Below are 21,760 nucleotides of genomic sequence, written 5' to 3'. Positions count from 1 at the left end.
ATTTTCATTCCCATCTCCCTACACATCCCTCCTTCAAAGACCAGTTCAGTTTCTACATCTCAGCTCAGCTCACACTGTTGTTTCATCCTCTGAATATCTAAATCTACAGTGGCTATTCTAGGGTTGTGGGGTTTTTTGTTTTTGCTTTTTTAATTTATAGCCTCTCCTCATCGGTGCTTATCACAGTGCAGTGCATATAGCAGCGTTTTGATTCGTTGGTTACATCTTTATTATTTAAAATGGTTTTTAATTGGGAAGAGAATTGTTACTTTATACAGCTCTAATTTTTCTAATTTCTTTGACCAAGCAGGGGTTAAGTCCAAACAGAAAGAAACTGAAAGCAGTGTGCCCATGTGCTTCAGTATTTGTAGGTGAATTTTCATCACACTCTGAGAGTGCACTTATTTCCGTGACATTTTATTCCCCATCATTATACAAAGACGTGTTCTATTGATATATAAGCAAATGTTCTATAAATGAAGGTTCTAATGGATCTCTTTTTTAAATATATTCAAGATATTATTGCAACTGATATTATACATACACATAGTTTAGGAGTCAATTGCTCTGTAATTCTTGTGAAAAATAGTAGCCCTCTCCATCCTCATCCTGCAATACCAGTCCTTGAGCTTTAGCTGAGTGAGGACTACATACGTAGATGCCTCATGTGCTACTACGTTAAGTCTACATATGGGTTAGGCAGTTGGTCGTGAGCCGGAGGAGTAGCAGATATGAGTGGTTATAGGATTCCATTTGCAAGCCATTTTCACTCTCCCCTCCTTTAGATCTAAACTAGTGGAACATGGAAAAGCTGAGGAGACTTGAGATGGACCTGTACTCGGATCCAACAACCGAGAGTATGGTTCTCAAACCTTTGTGTGCATCAATACCACTTGGAAAGTTGTTACTGGGCCCTAACCCCAGTGATTCTGATTCAGGAGGTCTTCAGGTAAGGTCCCCAAATTTGCCTTTCTTCCTTCCTTCCTTCCTTCCTTCCTTCCTTTCTTTCTTAGCTAAGTTTTTCATTTGTTCATTTCTTGCATTTGGAGTACTCCTCAATGGCATCCTTAGCCTGAGACTCTTTGCCATAGTCCTTAACCAACATACAACTTCAACCAACCACTTTATTAGGTTTTCCGTCTCAGTGAGTTTTACAGAGGCCTACTCATTCCTGTAGTTTCTTGTTGTCATCAACCTCAATTAAGTTGGTTTGGTGTTAAGCACAAAGGGCCTCCACCAACTTGACACACATAGGCTCATCACAGTTGGATGCAAGCACACAGAGATGGACTTGGCACTTGTCTAAGGCTTTGGCAGCTTTGTGAGTTCCATGTGCTAGGCCATCGTGGATGTAGATGGTCTTCAACACCTCTTGTAAAGCAGTATTAATGTCCATTACACCTCCAGCAGCAATGCCTTCCTTGACCATGGTGGTGGGTTATGGGTGCTGCCAATCTTGAATGCACCCGAGCCTCTGCCTCCACAGTGGTGTCAGGGAAACAAGCAAGCGTTTTCCTTTCTAACAGAATCCTAGATGATTCCTAGCTGATGCTACTGCATCAGGAATCACTAGGACTGCATTTGAGACTGCATTTGAGAATGCAGGACTGCAAATGCAAGACTGCATTTGAGAATCACTAGTGTAGTGGGGAGAAAAATACCAAAGAGGAAAAAGAGCCAAATTAGTATGATTTGTTAGTCCAGGTCCCTCTTGATATCTATTTTTTGAAGGTGTGAAAATTGTAACATTAATTCAAATAACAGCATTTAATTTAACAAAGAGAAAAGGCATAGTTTGTTTAAATAGAGCTAGTTATGGTTTTTGCTCTTTATATCAAACATTTGCAAACATCATTCTCTATCTGAAAAAAGATTTTAGTTTTATTTATTAAAATTTGTGTATGTGAAGGAAATATGTTTTGATTTCATATGACAGTGAAATTAGTAAACAATGATATAAGTAGTCTGCAGATTGCTTTCATCTTGTGTTATTTATTTATTTATTTTTGGCTGTGTTGGGTCTTCATTACTGTGCGAGGGCTTTCTCTAGTTGCGGCAAGTGGGGGCCACTCTTCATCGCGGTGCGCGGGCCTTTCACTATTATGGCCTCTCTTGTTGCGGAGCACAGGCTCCAGACGCGCAGGCTCAGTAATTGTGGCTCACGGGCCTAGCCGCTCCACGGCATGTGGGATCTTCCCAAACCAGGGCTTGAACCCGTGTCCCCTGCATTGGCAGGCAGATTCTCAACCACTGTGCCACCAGGGAAGCCTCTTGTGTTCTCCCGGATGTTTTGGATAAACTGATTTTTTACCCACTAATTATTGGTCATGTTATCATTCTGCCATTGAATTTTTTGTGCTTGCTGTGTTTTATCTTTACTGTTTTTTTTTTTCCTTTTTACAAAGATTATATTGATACTAAGTGAGTTGCCCTCAGATTACTTCCTGAAGAATGGAATCTACAACAATGCTCTTAGAGCAGTGGGATGATGCATTGTGTTTTATTTTTAATGATCATCTTAAAAATCAAAATACAGCTCCTGATGATTAATGATAAAACTGTACTTGTTTTGTGATTGCTTCCCCTCTGGGAGAGGAAATATCAATGCAATACTTTCCTCAAATACAGTTTAAAAATATTGCTTTTATTTTTTTTCTTTCCAGTTTTATAGAGATATAATTGACATATAGCACTGTATAAGCTTAAGGTATTCAGCATAATGATTTGATTTACATATAATACATCATGAAGTTATTATCGCAGTAAGTTTAGTGAACATCCATCATCTCATATAGGTACAAAATTTTAAAAATAGAAAAAAATTTTTTTCTCATGATGAGAACTCAGGATTTAGTTTTTAACAATTTTCATATGTAAGAGGCAGCAGTGTTAATTATCATTGTACATTACATCCCTAGTACTTATTTGTCTTATAACTGGAATTTTGTACCTTTTGACTGCCTTCCTTCCTTCATCCAATTCCGCCTTCCCCACCCTCCACCTCTGCTAACCATAAATCTGATCTCCTTTTTTATGAGTTTGTTAGTTAATTTTTGAAATATGATTGACCTACAACACTATATTAGTTCCTGTTATGCAACAGAATGATTAGATATTTCTACATTTCAAACTCATCACCACAATGTCTAGTTACAATATGTTACTGTACAAAGATATTACATAGTTATTGACTATATTCCCCACACTGTACATTTCATACCCATTACTCATTTATTTTGCAACTGGAAGTTTGTACCTGATAATCTCCCTCACATATTTCTTTCCTGACCCTCCCCTTTGGCAAACACCTGTTTGTTCTCTGTATCTGTAACTCTGTTTATATTTTGTTATGTTTGTTCATTTGTTTTGTTTTTTGAGATTCCACACATAAGTGAAGTCATATGGTATTTGTCTTTGTCTGACTTCTCTCACTTAGCATAATAACCCTCTGGCTCCCTCCATGATGTCAAAAATGGCAAGATTTAATTCTTTTTTGTGGCTGAGTAACATTCCATTGTATACACACACACCCCCCACACACACACGGACACACACACACACAGATCTTTATCAGTTCACCTATTTATGGGCACCTGTTGACGTTGCTTCCATGTTTTGGCTATTGTAAATAACGCTTCAATGAACATAGGGGTGTATATATCTTTATTAATTAGTATTTTTGTTTTCTTCAGATAAATACCCAGGAGTGGTATTGCTGGATTGTATGATAGTTCTATTTTTAATGTTTTGAGGAATCTCCATACTGTTTTCCATAGTGACTGCACCAATTTACATTCCCACCAACAGTGTACAAGGATTCCCTTTTCTCCATATCCTTGCCAATATTTGTTATTTGTGGTCTTTTTGATGATAGCCTTTCTCACAGGAGTGAGATGATATCTCATTATGATTTTTAATTTGCATTTCTCTGATGATTAACAATGTTGAGTGTCTTTTCATGTGCCTGTTGGCCATTTGTATGTCTTCTTTGGAAACATGTGTATTCAGATCTTTTGCCCACTTTTAAATAAGGTTGTTTTTTTTACATTGAATTGCATGAGCTATTTATATATTTTGGATATTAACTCCTTATTGGTCATATCATTTGCAAATATTTTCTCCCATTCAGTAGGTTGTCTTTTTGTTTTGTTGATGGTTTCCTTTGCTGTGCCAAAGCTTTAAAGTTTAATTAGGTCCCATTTGTTTATTTTTGCTTTTGTTTCCTTTGCCTTAGGAAACAGATCTGAAAAAATATTGCTATGATTTATGTCAAAGAGTGTTCTGCCTATGTTTTCTTATAGGAATTTTATGGTTTAAGGTCTTACATTTAACTCTTTAATCTATTTTAAATTTATTTTTGTGCATGGTGTGAGACAGTAGTCCAGTTTGATTCTTTTCCATGTAGCTATCCAGTTTTACCAGCACCATTTGTTGTTGAAGAGGCTGTCTTTTCTCCATTGTATATTCTTGCCTCCTTTGTCATAGATTAATTGACCATAAGGGTGTTGGTTTATTTCTGGGTTCTTTATTCTGTTCCACTGATCTATGTGTCTGTTTTTGTGCCAATACCACACTGTTCTGATGACTGTAGCTTTGTAGTATACTCTGAAGTCAGACAGTGTAATCCCTCCAGCTCTGTTCTTCCTTCGCAAGATTGTTTTGGCTATTTGGGATCTTTTGTGGCTCCATACAAATTTTGGAATTATTTGTTCTAGTTCTGTGAAAAATGCCATTAGTATTTTGATAGGAATTGCATTGAATCTGTAGATTGCCTTGGATAGTATGGTCATTTTAACAATATTAATTCTTACAATCCATGAGCATAGTATATCTTTCCATTTGTTTGTGTTGTCTTCAGTTTCTTTCATCAGTGCCTTATAGTTTTCTGAGTACATGCCTTTTATATCCTTTGTTAGATTTATTCCTGTGTATTTTATTCTTTTTGATGTGATGGTAAATAAAAATATTGCTTTTAAACAAGATTTTAAAATACCTTACTAGTGACTATAAAACAGTAGGTGAAAAAAAATTTTAAGCCAAAAACTATATATCCCAGTAATTGCCATCAATTTAGAAGGCAATATAATTATTTCGGTTATTCTGTCATTACCTAAAACCAAGATCAACAAACTAGGGCCTGTGGACCAAATGTGTTCCACCAACTGTTTTTGTAAATAAACTTTATTGTGATACAGGTAAGTTCATTCATTTTAGTAGTTGTTTACTATCTGAACCTTTACAGAAAATGTTTACCAACTCCTGGCCTACCATGTAGTTTTGGAGCCCTTATTTTGTTTTTTATTTTAGAGACATGGAAAGTTTTTTTGAATAGCATTTATGATGGCAATTTTTGATTTGTTAAGGTAGACTTGATATTTCAAAAATACCATTAGTCATTTGAGTTAAAGAAAGGCAAATAACTTGAGTGATCACATGTTCTGATGCCATTTTGTCCAAAATATAATGAGGATATATTTAAAATAACCACACTGATTTCATTAGCAGGTTTGTAAGTAGGCTCTGAAGAACCAAAGTGGGATTCCTAGAATGTTTGAACACAGTAGCATTATTGAAATAAACAATAGGTTCCCAAGGGGATTATCCTTTTAAATTAAAAATTAATTGGCTTATCTTTATTGCCTATTTTGCTTTCTTTTTAAAAAATCAATCCTGAATAAAAATGTCTACATGATTCCAAAACAACTGGACAAATAAGTTGCACATTATCTAGAGTACAAAAGTTGTAGTATGGAACTTTTTATTTTACATCTGGGTTGTACTGGTGTTAAGCATATAACCCTAAATTTAGTTGAACCATCTGAGCAAATTTTAATAAACAGTTCACAGTTTAATAAACAGTTCGTGGTTCACAGACTATTCTGCGAAGACAGTCACATATTAAGTGCTCAGGCTACATAAATACTTTGGCTAGTCTTTAGCCAGTGAGCAAAGTAAAAAATAACAATTGACCCCTAGAGAAATTCCTATCATCTTACCAGTGCTATTACTGAGTTTGCTTTTCCCCACAACTTTTTATTCTGAAAAATTTCAAATCTATAGAAAAGTTACAAGAATAACAGGACTCATATACTCTTTTTCTTGATTCATCAATTTTTAATATTTTGTCAATTTGCTTCTCTCTCTCCTTTCCTTCCTTCCTTCCTCCCTTCCTTTTTTCTTTTGCTGAATCATTTGAGAATAAGATGCAGACATAACATTTTACCCTTAAATATTTTAGCATGCATAACCTAAGAATATAAACCTATGGTTATTTCAAAAAAGTTTTCATGAATTTCCAAGTGATTATCCTTTTTTGTTGTGTTGTTATTTTTGTGGTTGATGATATCATTTTACATCTTATGTATGTAGGTGTGAATATGTATTTTATTATTCTTGAGTAAATATCTAGGAGTGGAATTGCTGGATCTAGTGAAAAGTGTATTTAACTTTACAAAAAATCACCACACTTTTTTAAAGATTAACTATCATTTTTGCATTCCCATAACAATGTTGGAGAATTTCAGTTGCTCTGTATCCACAAGAACACTTGATTTTGCCAGTCTTTTGCATTTTAACTCTTCTAATGTGTTTGTAGTGGTATTGCATTATGAGAATTTGCATTTTTCTTATGACTAAACATGTTGAATTTTTTCATATTGCATTTATACACCATTTTGGGGGCATATGGTGTCTATTTAAACATTTTGCCCATTAAAAGAAATAAACTTTTAATTTTAGAACAGTTTTAGATTTACAGAAAAATTGCAAAGATTGTACCAAGAGTTCCCATATGCTCTGTGCCCAGTTCCCTCTATTATTAACATCTTACATTAGCATGGTAACATTTGTTACAATGAATGAATCAATATTTATACATTATTATTAATGAATGTACATACATTATTCATATTTCCTTAGGTTTTACCTTTTTCTGTTTCAGAATCCGATCTAGGATATCAGATTACATTAGTCATCATGTCCTTTAGGTTCTTCTTGGCTATGACAGTTTCTCAGACTTTCCTTGTTTTTGATGACCTTAATAATTTTGAGGAGTACTCATTAGGTATTTTGTAGAATGTGGAATGCCCCTCCATTGGGATTTGTCTTATATTTTTCTTTTGATTAGACTGGGATTATGGTTTTGCGTAGGAATACTGCAGAGGTAAAGTGCCATTTTTATCACAATGTAATAAGGATACATACTATCAACATGACATTACTGTTGATGTTGACCTTAACAACCTGGCTGAGGTGACGTTTGTCAGGTTTCTTACATTTTTTTTCTCAAAATGTGTTTTGTAATTTTCATTTTTATACATTTCCAAAATAATAGCTGACCATAATACTCCCAACCTCATTATTTCTTTCTCAAAAGTGTCCTTCAGTATAAACATGACAGTTCAGCTAATTTAGTCTTCGATGCTCTCCAACTTCCTTTTCCTCTAACAAGTCTAACAAGCTGTAACAGCGACCACAACACAGTCTGTGCCCCCAAGAAACTCGTTGTTCAGGGAGTGGCTAGAGAAGTAAAGAAATCATTGCAATGCTATGGGACTGACATGTGCTATAATAGAGGAAATTTCGGGATGCTGTGGAGGATGCCATGTCTCATTGGTGTATCAAGCAGAGGCTTTATGGAGGAAATTATTTCTAGGCAGAGACCTGAATGAGAAGGAATTAGCCAGATAAAGCTGGAGAGAGGATGAGGAAGAGTTCCAGTTAGAGAAAGTGGCTTCTACAGACCAGTAAGCTACATAGACCATTGTGTGTATTGGATATTCAGGTAGTTTATGAGGATTAAAGTCCAAGGCAAACTGACCAGTGACAGTATTGGCTGGAGAGTGAGGAGAGTCCAGAATGCAGATACTTTACAAATCACATTAAAGAGCTTAGACCAGCAGGGGTGGGGGATAGGAGGAGGGCAGTACTGTCTCCACTCCCCTGCAATTTATAGAATTTCTTGCTTCTAAAGTAATCATGGCCAAGCATTTAAAAATTGAACTAATGTTGCTTATGTTAATTATTTTTATTTCCTCTTTATATTAAAGTTAGAGTGTTAGATTAAAATTATTTTAAAATTGTGTATATAGATAGGTTACTTTCTCTATGAGTTTCCTTTCAGGATAGTAAGGGGAGGGATAGTAAATTTGATGAAAATTATGTGTTATATAAAATTTTTCCTAATAGGTTGAGAGCCACTGGTATAGACCATGCTGAAGACAATGAAGAGTCCCTGAAAGGGTTTAAGTAGGGGAATGACATGATCAGATGTACATTTGGGTAAGATCATTCTGGCTATAATGAGGAGAACAGATTGGAAGGGGCCATTTTGGGAGAGTGTAGGCCAGTGGGATGGCTATTGTGGTATCCAGGTGAGAGACGATGGTGGCCTGAAATAAGGTCTTGGTCATGGAGATAGAAAGAACATGATGATGTTTTCGCATGGATTCCCTAAAGGATTATCTTTACTTTTGCCATTATATTTGCTTTCAAGACCAAAAGAATATTTGAAATTTCAGGTATTTTAAAAAATAATGGGGGCTTCCCTGGTGGCGCAGTGGTTGAGAGTCCACCTGCCGATGCAGGGGACACGGGTTCGTGCCCCGGTCCGGGAAGATCCCACATGCCACAGAGCGGCTGAGCCCGTGAGCCATGGCCGCTGAGTCTGCGCGTCCGGAGCCTGTGCTCCGCAATGGGAGAGGCCACAACAGTGAGAGGCCCGCGTACCGCAAAAAAAAAAAAAAATGGGGAAATACTTTGCAGCAGAGATATTCCTCAAATTTCTTGAATCATATCAATAGTGTAATAATTTGGAGTCAGACTCTGGTTAAGAAGTCTGAGTCCTCACTGTGACATTGAATAGCCTTAGCCTTGGGCAAATTGCTTAACTTCTCTAGGCCTCAGTTTCTTCGTCAGCAAAATGGGGATATTAATTATGCCTGCCATGTTGTAATTCCATGAGCATCAGTATTCACTTCACCTACTTATTAGACCAGCCCTGACTCTAGCTAAAAAGAATTTCAGAGGCAAACTGCATAGTTATCTTTCAAGCAGTTGTATTGGACTTAACTATCTACATGGTCACATTTTTGTTCCATATTGGAACAAATTTCAGACAATTCTAAGATTGGAATGGCTGACCATGATTAGCAGCCATGAGAGAGTGAAACTTGTCTGTTGGCACCAGGCTTTAACCCAATGCCAGATGTTTCCCCTTTATAATTTTCTATCATCCTTTGGGGACATGGAGAAGTATCTTCTAAGGACTTGTAAAAGAGGAAATAAAACTGCCCTCTGAGAATAAACTGTAGGATCATGGCAGAAAAACATATAATTACCTGAAAGAGACACACTTGGGCCAGCTCTCAATAAAACGTCAATAACCTAATTGAAGATATTTTAATATATCTAAAGATATCAGTCAATAAAGGATTGATTAGCCTTCAATCTCTAGATTTAAAAAAAACAGACAGGCAAAACTGTCAGTACCCATCCAAGCTCAGATTAGGAAAGGAAATCTTAGCTTGCATGTTTATGGTTCTGATTAGAAGTGGATGTAAGGATTACAGCTAATGGATTATTGAGGACTTTGATTCTTTTTGTAATATAATCTCAACTGAGATTGATGCTATAGTAGGTATTGTAAGTTGTCATTATTTCTTTTCCTCTTTTTCATTAGGAATAGGACCCTTTATTTTTCAATGAGCACAAAGTCACCCAGATTAAGGACCATACTTCCAGCTTTCTTTGAAACTAGGTGTGGCTATATGACGAATTGTTTGTCTATGGGATGCAAGCTGACATGGTGTGTGCAACTTTCAGTAAGTTTCCATAAGAAAAGGGCATGCTTTCCTTTACCTTTTCCTTCTTCCTCCTGGTTAGAATGTGTATATGATGGCTGGAGATTAAGCAGCTACCTTGAACCATGAAGTTGAAACCTTGTGTTGAGTATAGCAGAGCAGCAAGGTAGAGGGAGCCTGGGAACCTGGTAATGGTGGATCTGCTATATCAGTCTTGGACTGTTTAATCTGGACTTTATTTTTATGAGAGTTCATAACTTGTTCAAGCGTACTTTGTTCAAGCTACTTATATTAATATTTGGGGATTTCTACTACTCACAGCTGAATCTAATCATAACTAATACAGATGCCTCAGAGTCAGTATTAGTTTCCTTTTGCTGAATGAATTACCACAACCTAATGGCTTAAAATAATACATATTTATTCTATCATAACTCTGCAGGTCAGGAATCTAAAATGAGTCTCACTAAGCTAAAATCAAAGTGACAGCAGTGCTGCATTCCTTCTTGGAGACTTCAAGGGGAAATCATTTCCTTGCCTTTGTAAGCTTCTTGAAGCTGCCTGTATTCTTTGGCTTATAGCCCCCTCCTGGCATCACCCCAAGCTGTCGTTTCCATAGTCACATCTCTTCCTACTGCCTTTGACCTTCTTTTCTCTCTCTCATAAGGGTGCTTACAATTATACTGGGCCTACCTCAATAATCAAGGATAATCCTCCCATCACAAGATCCTTCATGTAATCACACCTGCAAAATCCTTTTGCTGTGTAAGGTAACATATTCACAGGTTCTGAGTATTAGGTTGTAGACATCTTTGGGGGGGGGCCCAAAGATGTCTACATCCTATTCTGTCTGCCACAGAGTCTTTTAGTCTAGTTCCATATGTTTACCTATCTTTATTCTTATTACTGAGCAACATTTTGATTATGATTTGACTTCCCACTTAGGCTATCCCTAGGAATAAAATATACAGATCATACAGACACTGAGGTTTCTGTCCCTCTGCAGAGATTTCTCATGAAAAATTAGTAAAGTACCTTCTGAGTACTTTACTTCAAGGAGAAAATGCACTAATTATCCAATGAGAGCATTCTGGTCCATGTGAGAGTTTAATTTCTCACTGCAGATGAATAAACTGGCATTTTGATGTCTACCTCTATCTCTTGTGCATGAGTCAACCTCTTGGGGCCTGTTCCCAGGACACAGCCAGGAGTGAGTTTCTGGGTCAGATCCTGAAAACTGGCCAGATCTAATTGTGGTGCTTCGATGAATCCTGCCCAGATCCTGCTGCCTTCCCTGGATGACCCTTTGACCGACCACTTCCCTTTAATGTCCTTCTCCACTGATTTCTAGATCATTCAGTTAAAAGGAGTTAGTCAAAGGTGTGTGAAGTAATGTTGTCCTTATATAATGTTTTTTAATATAGAAAAAATATTAGAAAATATTTTAATGGACATTTGGTTTGTTTTATTTTTTTTAAAAGTACTATTAGCTAGTATTGCTGACAATGTAACAATAAAAACATACTTTTAGTTAACTAATAAAATAAATGAATAAAGCATATGGAAAAATTGAAATTCATTAAACAAATGAATTCTAATGTAACATTTTAAAGTAAAACGGTTATCAGTGATAATATCAGCAGATAAGGTATTATAAATACCAATCAACTATAAGAAACTTGAAGATTCTTTCAAGAATATTAATGTGACTTAGAACTAGCAGATTCTTTTCACCCAGTGCATCAGATTGGGATAAACATTTCCCAAGAGTGTAACAATCTCTAAAACTTTCTCTCCTACACAGTGAAATGACTATAATTTAATATTCACCGTTACCAACACCTTCGCTTACATAATAAGGAAATTAAAGAGTAAAGTAGGAAAAACAAGCTGGATTTATTGAGACAACTCCAGATCATCACTTCCTGGAAGGTGGGAGGACAGAGTTATTCTTATCTCTGAGCCTCCTGATTTAAACACATCTGTGTCCTTAGCCTGGAATGCCCTTCTTGTTGGTCTAGTAAACAGTTCTTCAGTCTCCAAGATTCACATTAAATATTACCTTCTCTGTGAAGGTTTCCTTGTGTCTAAGGGGAAATTGACCCTTCCCATCTTTGGTGCTACCACTATATACTCTGTACTTTAGGCAGATATGTGTATATATACATATAATTTAGTTTACTTAATATAGCACTTACTATAATACTATAGGTGGCCCACTAGGCATTCTTACAAGCACTGCATATTCAGTCATTTAATCCCCATAACAGTCCCATGAGGTATATTATCTATCTATTCAATATCTATCTATCTACCTATCTATCTATCTATCATTACATATATATATGATTTATTATAAGGAATTGGCTCATGTGATTATGGAGGCTGAGAAGGGGGCCCATAGCAGGGCTGAGAAGTCCCAGGATCTGCAGTTGGCAAGCCGGAGACCTAGCAAAGCCAGTAGTGTGGTTCCAGTCCTAGTCTGAAAGCCAGCATAATGTTTGACCAAATGTCTGGGCATCCCATGGCTGAGTCAAGTTGACACATACAATGAGCCATCAAAGACGCGTAAACAGAGAAGGGCTCAGGGCTTCCCTGGTGGTCCAGTGGGTAAGTCTCTGTGCTCCCAATGCAGGGGACCCAGGTTTGATCCTTGGTCAGGGAACTAGATCCTGCACGCATGCTGCAACTAAGAAGTCCTCAAGCTGCAACGAAGATCCTGTGTGCCACAACGAAGACCTGGTGCAACCAAAATAAATAAATAAAAATAAATAAATGTTAAAAAATAAAACAGAGAAGGGCTCAATGAGAAGGTGACTTCTGAGGGAAGGAGGTGAGTGAGTGAGTCATGTCTTGGGGAAGAACATCCAGGATCAGCAAGTACAAGGGTCTTGAGGTGCCTGTAAATTTTAAGGAATGGCAAAGCGTAGAGAGAGTCCTACTAGAATGGAACAGGCAAGGGAGAAGGAAGCAGGGAATGAAGCTGGAGAAGCAATGGGCCAGGGCAGAGCATGAAGGGCTTTATAGGAATTTTAGGAGTTGAGCTTTTACTAAAAATGTCATTGGAAGGTTTTTGAGCAGAAGGGTGACCCTCTCTGATTTATGTTTTATCAGCATCACTCTGACTTGTGTGTTGAGAAGAGCCTGAATGGTGTGAAAGATGGAAGATGGGAAGCTAGTTGGGAGGCTCCTGCAGTGATTTAGGTGAGAGGCAGTGGTAGTGATAGTGGAAGTGATGAGAAGTGGTCAGATTCTGGACATATGTTGATGGTTAAGCTGACAAGTAAGATGTGGGGAATCAGAGGAAGAAAAGAATCAGGGATGACTTTCAGGTTTTGGCTTGAGCAACTGGGGAAAAGTAGAAGAGGCACAGGGTTTGGCAGTAGGGAGGTATAAAGAGGAGGTCAGGAGTTCAGTTTTGGACTTGTTAAATTGAGATGTCTATTAGTCATCCAAGTGGAGATTTAAGGAGGCAGCTGGATATGTGAGTCTGGAGTTCAGGGGAGAAATGCAGGCTGGACAAAACATATATTGGATCATATTAAAGACCATAAGACTAGATGAAATCATGAAATAAGCAAGTGAAGAAAATAAAGAGAAGAGGTCCAAGGAATGAATTTTGGAATACCCCAAGTTTTGGAGGTCAGAGACTTGAAGAGAACCAACAAAGAAGACCGAGGAGGAACCAGAGATATAAGCGGAAGACCAGCCATAGTAAAGAAGCCCAGGACTTGGGCACTGATGCAGGTGGTGGGTGTTTGTGGGAGCTCTCTTCTGACTCTATTTCCTCAGTGAAATAGGAAGCAAGGTCATCAACAGAGAATGAAAATGGGTGGTGAGTAGGTATTTGAGGTTTGAGGACAGAGGTAAAGGTATGATATACCACCCGAGAGAGAGGGATAATAAAAGGATTTGGGAAATATAGTATGATTGCTGGCAGGATTAAGGGCCACCTCAAGGTTTATGATCATAAATTTAAAGTGGGATCTCTGCATGGTTTGGTTCTTCACCAGGCGCATTTAGCTGCACAGGTGTAAGCATGGACTACAGGGAGCCTTGCCTTTAACAAGGATCATTGTTTAGTCAAGCGAACTTCTCAGTGTCAGAAGGGGCAAGGGAGCTAAGGGTACCTGCAATGTATTATAAGTGAAATTAAGCTGGGAAAGGAAACAAATGAATGTATGCATGAATGAATGAATGGTTTCCTTAGTTGGAACACATTTTTTTCTCTCCCATGGATTGATTCAAACCCACTTTCTTCTAAATGGCCCATGTAAGAACTATACCACCCAGAAATCATGCTTGTGGTTAAGCATGCTCTTGGATGAGCATAATCTAAGAGGGGCAAATGTTATATCATGGGTCATGGTGTAGAGGGATTTTGCTGTGTAAGTTTTCCCTTAGGTTGTTTAGAATTTTTCTTCCATTCAAATATTAGCTTGTTCTGGCAGCAAAACACTGAACTCTGGTAAATGCTAGAGGGTGACTCACAGAAGTTTCCACAGACATTCAATTTTTTTTCCTTTTTCTTTTTGGCCATATCTCAGTATCTTTCTAAGTGTCTGGTGAATGATATTTGGATTGATCCTAATTAGGGGTGTATGTCAAGGGGCATGAGGGTGAAGGGACTCTTATTCCTTTGGGTCCCTGTTTGGCTTCAATTTTGTATTCAGCAGGCAGAGAGACAGCCTTTGTTTACAATCCAAGGTAAGTGTCAGAGAGGACCAAGAAACAAGGTACAAGGCCAACCAGCATATTACATCGACACACCCATCAATTCCACCTCCCTAAGTTTTAAATATGGCACAAAATAAATGCTCTTTCTACTTCACTCTACATAACCATTAGTCTATACATAGCATGGCCACTCCCTAACCAAAGCATCATCACTCTTTGTGGTCAGAGACCTTGGTGAATGTGGCGTGTGTGTGTGTACTATTTTAAAACTGGTGTCCTAAAAATAGTTGTGTACAAATAGAAAATGCATGCTTGTTGAGTTCAGGCTTGTTAAACCCTGGATCTCTTAGCCTGGGAGTATGGCAAGTATATCTTTTTCTATTATGTAGAAATCCTAACCAAGGGAGAATCCAATACACAGGCACTCCTACTTAGACCAGTGGTTCTCAACAGGGGCAGTACCACCTTTAGGATGTGTTATAGGAAATGTGGGTGCATTTTTGGTTATTACAGTGATTGAAGACATGCTAACTGGTATTTGGTGGCTGAGGGCCAGGATTGACGGATGTTTGGAACAGTTCCATAGGATATAGAAATTGTCCTGCCCAACTATCAAATGTCCTTTAAGGCATTGATGTGGGTGAAAAACCTATTTATAATTATCTGAACATAACCCTAACTCTAATTTTTTATTTCTCCTTTATATCACACTTGGAGCATTATGTTAATTGTAAAAAGTTTTTTTTTTTTCTGTGTGTTGGTAAGTTATATCATCTATGAATTCCCTTTCAAGACAATGAAGGGATATTTCATTATAAAAAGGGGATAGTGGGTCTGATACAATTGAGAACTACTCTTCTAGATATTTTCTTGTGCCTTATTCTTTCTATGCAGAATTTATAAGTTATCTATAATCTCATTCAGCTTTATCCATGAGAGGTAGGGAGGCACCAATTTCAGGAGCCCATATTTAAATTCTAAAGTATGAAGAGTCTCAGGTGGGGGCTGCCTGTGATTCTTCCGTTCTTACCCCGTATTAGGAAGAAAGAAAGATAGGAATAGTCAAAATTTCTTGTAGAGGGACTTTCCTGGTGGCGCAGTGGTTAAGAAGCCGCCTGCCAATGCAGCGGAAACGGGTTCAAGCCCTGGTCTGGGAAGATCCCACATGCCGCGGTGCAACTATGCCTGTGCACCAAAACCACTGAGCCTGTGCTCTGGAGCTCGCGAGCCACAACTACTGAAGCCCGCATGCCACACTACTGACGTCTGCGTGCTTAGAGCCCATGCTCCGCAACAAGAGAAGCCACCGCAGTGAGAAGCCCACGCACTGCAACAAAGAGTAGACCCCTCTCGTCGCAACTAGAGAAAGCCTGCACACAGCAATGAAGACCCAACGCAACCAAAAATAAATGAATAAAAATAAATAATTAATTAAAAAAAATTTCTTGTAGAAAAAGAAATCACAGTAAAAAAGTGTGTGAGGATGGGGTAGTCTGGGGCTAGGCGTCAGATTAGGTGGAAGGCCCTACCAGGGGCAGAGATTATGCCTTCTCTGTCTTGTAGTCCTCAGGCTCCAAACTCTCCTCCACCACAGATATCCACACACAACCAGTTCATTTCCCTAGAAATGTAACTTGCATGTCCCAATTACTCTATAAACTCTGCAAACAGATTTCCTTTGTTCTCGAGATATGTGTTGGACGGTAAAAGGTTTACACTAAAACATGCCATCCACCAAGCTCCAGACATTCCACTTGAATGAAGGTGCCAAGTGAAAGGTTTGGAAAGATCTTCAAAAGGAGATCCAGAGAGGCAAAGAGCTCATTAATGAGGACCCTACAATTATGAGGATCTGAGGCCTTTTCCCATCATTAGGGTGAAGCAGCTGCAAATAATCACAGTGGGAAGGAGCAGTACATGACATTGTGATATTATATGCTTAAAATTGCAATGGAAATGGCTAAGTTACTTATTTATTTTTTAAAACAGGGAAGCAGACTAATTAAAAAGGAGGTGTTAGCTATGGAGAACAGTATGGAGGTTCCTTAAAAAACTAAAAATAGAACTACCGTATGATCCAGCAATCCCACTATTGGGCATATACCCTAAGAAAACCATAATTCAAAAAGAGACATGTACCACAATGTTCATTGCAGCACTATTTACAATAGCCAGGTCATGGAAGCAACATAAGTGTCCATCGTCAGATGAATGGATAAAGAAGATGTGGCACATATATACAATGAAATATTACTCAGCCATAAAAAGAAACGAAACTGAGTTATTTGTGGTGAGGTGGATGGACCTAGAGACTGTCATACAGAGTGAAGTAAGTCAGAAAGAGAAAAACAAATACTGTATGCTATGGAATCTAAAAAAAATGGTTCTGATGAACCTAGGAGTAGGACAGGAATAAAGACGCAGACATAGAGAATGGATTGAGGACATGGAGGTGAAGGGAAGGGGAAGCTGGGACGAAGTGAGAGAGTAGCATTGACGTATATACACTACCAAGTGTAAAATTGATAGCTAGTGGGAAGCAGCTGCATAGCACAAGGAGATCAGCTTGGTGCTTTGTGACCACCTAGAGGGGTGGGATAGGGAGGGTGGGAGGGAAGGGATATGGGGATATATGTGTGCATATAGCTGATTCACTTTGTTATACAGCAGAAACTAACACAACATTGTAAAGCAACTATACTCCAATAAAGGCGTAAAATAAAAATATTTTTTAAAAAAGGGAGGTGTTAGGGACCAACCAAAGAGAAGGTTGATATTCAAAACTCATAAAATTATGGGATACTTTCTGCTGTTGAGCATAATGTGAAATCTCAGCAAATAAAAGGATTGACTGAGAAATAAACGTTTGTCTCCAGACTGGACATGTGTCTCTTAGGAATCCATGCAGGACCTGCAGGACCTCTTACAGTGGAGTTGTGGGTTGGACAAAATATTTGCTGAATTTGGTTGAGGCATGGGGATGAAGGACACGATGGAAGGAAGTGATATGCTTAAGAGCACTGCCAGCTCATGGGTGTATAACATGTGAAATCACACAGGGCCCTGTGCTTATTAATAATTTGTGAACAGGGCTCCCCACATTTTCATTTTGTACTGGGCTTTTCAAATTATGTAACTAGTCCCAATCAAAAGAGTGAACCTCTGAGTCAGAGAGATCTGGGTTCAAATCCAAGCTCTACCACTGGCTAAGAGTATGATCTTGGGCAACTTATTTAATCTCTCTTCATCTGTAAAATAAGAACCATCATAGTATCTACCTCATAGGGCTGTTCTGATGACTACAAGAAACAACATAACAGTATTTAGTAAATATTATTAATGTTATTATTAGTGACAAAAATTTAGATGACATGGCAAAGGCACCAAGACACCAGCCATTGCTGGAGTAGACTGTTTTCTAAACTCACTTTTGCTCATATTTATGCTCTGGATGTGTATATTGATGTCACCATCCTTGTGGCAAGACAGGCTATTATAACTTTCTTAATTGCAGGCTTCACCGACCCATTTTGTGCCAGAACCGAAGGAGAGTAGGTGTTATTTCAAATCTGTGAATCATCATATGCACTCATGCATCACATATTTCTTATAGATTTAAAAGTGTTGAACTCTAACCAAGATAATGGAGACATAATTTTAGAATGTAGAAAGATGCCCATATAAAGGCAACTTGCTATTGAGAATACTCCCTTCTCTGCATGGGCCTGCCGAGTCATTTTATTTGCCATACAGTTATTTAAGGCAATATTCCCAAACAAAGAATGTGCAAATCAAAAAACTCACCAGGCCCATTTTGCTAGGACTAAATACTAATGATCACCTTGTCATGATTAAACTGATTGTATTGTATTAGAAGATGGTTTGGGCTAAGTGAGGAATGAAATGTGGAAATAAGGCTGAGTGGAAGCATTTTCTTCCATTTTAACTGAATACCCCCTATTAGTTCCTTGCTTATTACTATAATTAAAAGTAGTCTTTGGCAGTCATTTTACAATTATTTCTGAAGTTGAGAATAAATTTTTAAAATGTGAAATGGATTTCTTAAAAAAGGTTTTAATATATTAAATATGTCATGACCATTCTACTTAGTGGAAATACCTCAGCTACCATACCATGATAAGGAACTCTCCCCCAAAGAGTTGAGTCATAGTTCTAGAAGAAAACTCTTCAACTGTTAGGAAGACAAAATTACCCCTGTGATGTGGGAAGTGACTTCTTTCTTTCCAACCAAGGCTAGTTCCATAGTTGCAAGTGAGGGAAAAATTGGACTTCCACCTTTCTAAACATTTTAACCTTGGGGTTCACTCCATCACTAAAGATAATCTGATAAATACAATGCCGTAGATTTAGGAACGACTCTCCTTTATTTCATTTTGTTTTGTTTCATTTCATTTTATGTTTTGGCCATGTGCCTCACAGCTTGCAGGATTTTAGTTCCCCGACCAGGGATTGAACCCCTGCCCTTAAGGGCAGTGAAAACGTGGAGTCCTAACCACTGGACCAGCAGGGAATTCCCTCTCCCTAATTTTATATCTCACTTAAAAAAACCTTTTTATTGTGGTAAAACCTATATAACATAAAATTTACCATTGCAACCATTTTTAAGTATACAGTTCAGTGGCATTAAGTATATTCACATATCTTGCTTTTCTTTAAAAGAACCTGTGTCCAGAGGGTTGTTTCTGCTTTCCTGGCAACTCTGGGCCATGTTTGGCCTAGGCAATTTCTCTGCATCAAGTGGGCTTTAACCATACCTTCTTCAGCAAACTTTGAAGTTTGATCTCCTCCAGGTTCCTCGTTTTTAGTTCTTTCCCTCAGTTCTTCAGCACCCTTTAGAGCTCTCATTCCATCTTTATAGTTACTCTCCTATCATTGCTCAATAATTCTTTATAGTGAGCTCCCCCTGTTTAAATTACTCTGTGGTTTCTGCTCTTGATTTGACTGTGGCTAATTAAAGTCTACTCTCATAGGGAGAGGGCAGAGGTGTTCTTGCTCTTTTGTTAAATCTCATTTCAAGAGAGAGAAAAAAGCAATTTCCTGTCAGGAAACTTGGTGATGATACTCGCCTAGGCTCTCTAAATAGAGGATCAAGTCAATATAGAAATCCTAACCAATAACTCAGGCCCCAGATCTTAGATCCTAGCCCGTAGCTCAAGGTTGAGTTCTGAGAAAGGGATTTACCTATATGACGAAGGGACTGCTACTGAGTGCATGTTATAGCCTGGAACTGGTAAAGGTTCAAAATGTTTGTTAGACTTTTGCCTACAGTGGAATAAGATGAATTATTCTGGGAACAGTATACTGAGATGTAAAATTCAGCTTCTTTACTTCGAGCTTGGCACTTAAAAATGACATAATAGCCACATAGCGTCTAGATTAGGCATGTATTAACTTAAAAAAAAAGTTTCTTCTTTGCTTCTTTCTAATTCCTGCCAACAATGCATTTCTAAGTTTCTCTTTTAAAGAAAATTTCCTGGGTCTGAAAAGGAAGTTTGAAGTGCTTTTTTTTTTTTTTTTTTTTTCCTGTACGCGGACCTCTCACTGTTGTGACTGTTGTGGCCTCTCCCGTTGCAAAGCACAGGCTCCGGACGTGCAGGCTCAGCGGCCATGGCTCACGGGCCCAGCCGCCCCGCGGCATGTGGGATCCTCCCGGACCGGGGCATGAACCCGTGTCCCCTGCATCGGCAGGCGGACCCTCAACCACTCAACCAGGGAAGCCCGGAAGTTTGAAATTCTTAAGAAATTCTGCTGACAGACTGATCTTACTTTAAATTTCTTGAATGTTCTATTTCTCTTATTCAGCAGATAATGGGTCACTTTAGTTTCTGGATTTTACTTGGCTGTGGTTTGAACAGTCTTCTTAACATAACAGTACTATTTTGGTTTTCTTTGAGCAAGAAACTTCCTTTTAATGACGAAACTCAAAAATAAGCACACAACACTTTCCTTTACACCCCATTGGTCACAATCTAGTCACATGATCACACTTAGGGTGTCCTGGTGCTCAGCGAAAACTTGAGCATTCCATTGCTAAAAGGAAGAAGTGGAGAATTGATTAGCATTAGTTTTAGACACAATGCTATGTTGTTTCACTAAGCAATTGAGTGGGAGGGGGTGGTGGTGTTGGGTGGAATTGGTGAGGCTAGAAAGGTAGCCTGGGTTAGAATATAAAGGAGGCTCTTTTGCAGGTCAAGGAATTCTGGCTTTCTTTGGGGGTGGTGGAGGGGCCATTGTTTTCATCAGCCGTGTAACTTGTCTGATGGAGTTAATTTTTTGAAAAGAGCCCTCTGTTGACAGCAAGGAGTTGGGTTGATCAGGAAGGACTGGAGATTAGGTGAGCAGGTGGCTGACTTTTGCTGGTATCTAGCTGAGAGCCAGTGGGGGCCTGACCTGGGGCATTGGCATTGGAGACGGAGATGAAGTGACTAATTCAAGATATGTTTAATCAGTATTGAGATGAGAGTTCAGGAAAGAGTTGAGGATGACACTCCAGTTTCAAGCTAGACTCCTGGGTTTTGTATTCAGAGGTCCAGGACACTGTGGAACTCTTCCAGCTCAGCCTAGAGGCAGTTTCTACACAAGAGAATGTATAACAGTACTATCTGTTAACCATGCTCTAATTAAAGAGTGAAGCTGAGGCCCTCGAATGTTTCCTAAAGATTTCCTTGGTTAGCTCTGCCACATCTATAAATCTCTGATGATTATATCTGTAGCAGTTTTGCTCATAAAACAAGGTGAGATGATTGTCCACATACCTAAAGAAAGAAGGAACAAATAACTCATCTGAATACAGGAGACTTTTGTTTAAAGGATTTGACATCTCTACCATTGTTTTCCTTTCTTTTTTTTTAAATAAATTTATTTATTTTATTTTATTTTAATTTTTACCTGCGCTGGGTCTTCGTTGTTGTGCATGGGCTTTCTCTAGTTGTGGCGAGTGGGGGCTACTCTTTGTTGCAGTATGTGGGCTTATTGCGGTGCCTTCTCTTGTTGCAGAGCACAGTCTCTAGGCATGCAGGCTAAGTAGTTGTGGCACACGGGCTTAATTGCTCTGCAGCATGTGGGATCTTCCCAGACCAGGCATTGAACCTATGTCCCCTGCATTGGCAGGAGGATTCTTAACCACTGCGCCACCAGAGAAGTCCTCCCATTGTTTTTCTATATGTGTCCTCATAGTAATCTAGTGAGGCAGGAATTCTCTAGAGCTAAGAAAACCAAGCTAAATAAATTAGGGAAAGAAATTGTTAGTGTTAGCCCTCAGA

At 38.4% G+C, this 21,760-nt stretch overlaps 1 pseudogene; it reads right to left on the bottom strand.

The window, feature by feature from the left end:
• Nucleotides 1-788: 788 nt before the first annotated feature.
• On the bottom strand, nucleotides 789-1,841 carry LOC101289062 (40S ribosomal protein S12-like; annotated as a pseudogene).
• Between the last annotated feature and the right edge of the window lie 19,919 nt (nucleotides 1,842-21,760).

The sequence above is a fragment of the Orcinus orca genome, chromosome 13 (genome assembly GCF_937001465.1).
Source record: "Orcinus orca chromosome 13, mOrcOrc1.1, whole genome shotgun sequence".
Classification (NCBI taxonomy): domain Eukaryota; kingdom Metazoa; phylum Chordata; class Mammalia; order Artiodactyla; family Delphinidae; genus Orcinus; species Orcinus orca.
This window is presented reverse-complemented; position numbering and strand designations above follow the sequence as displayed.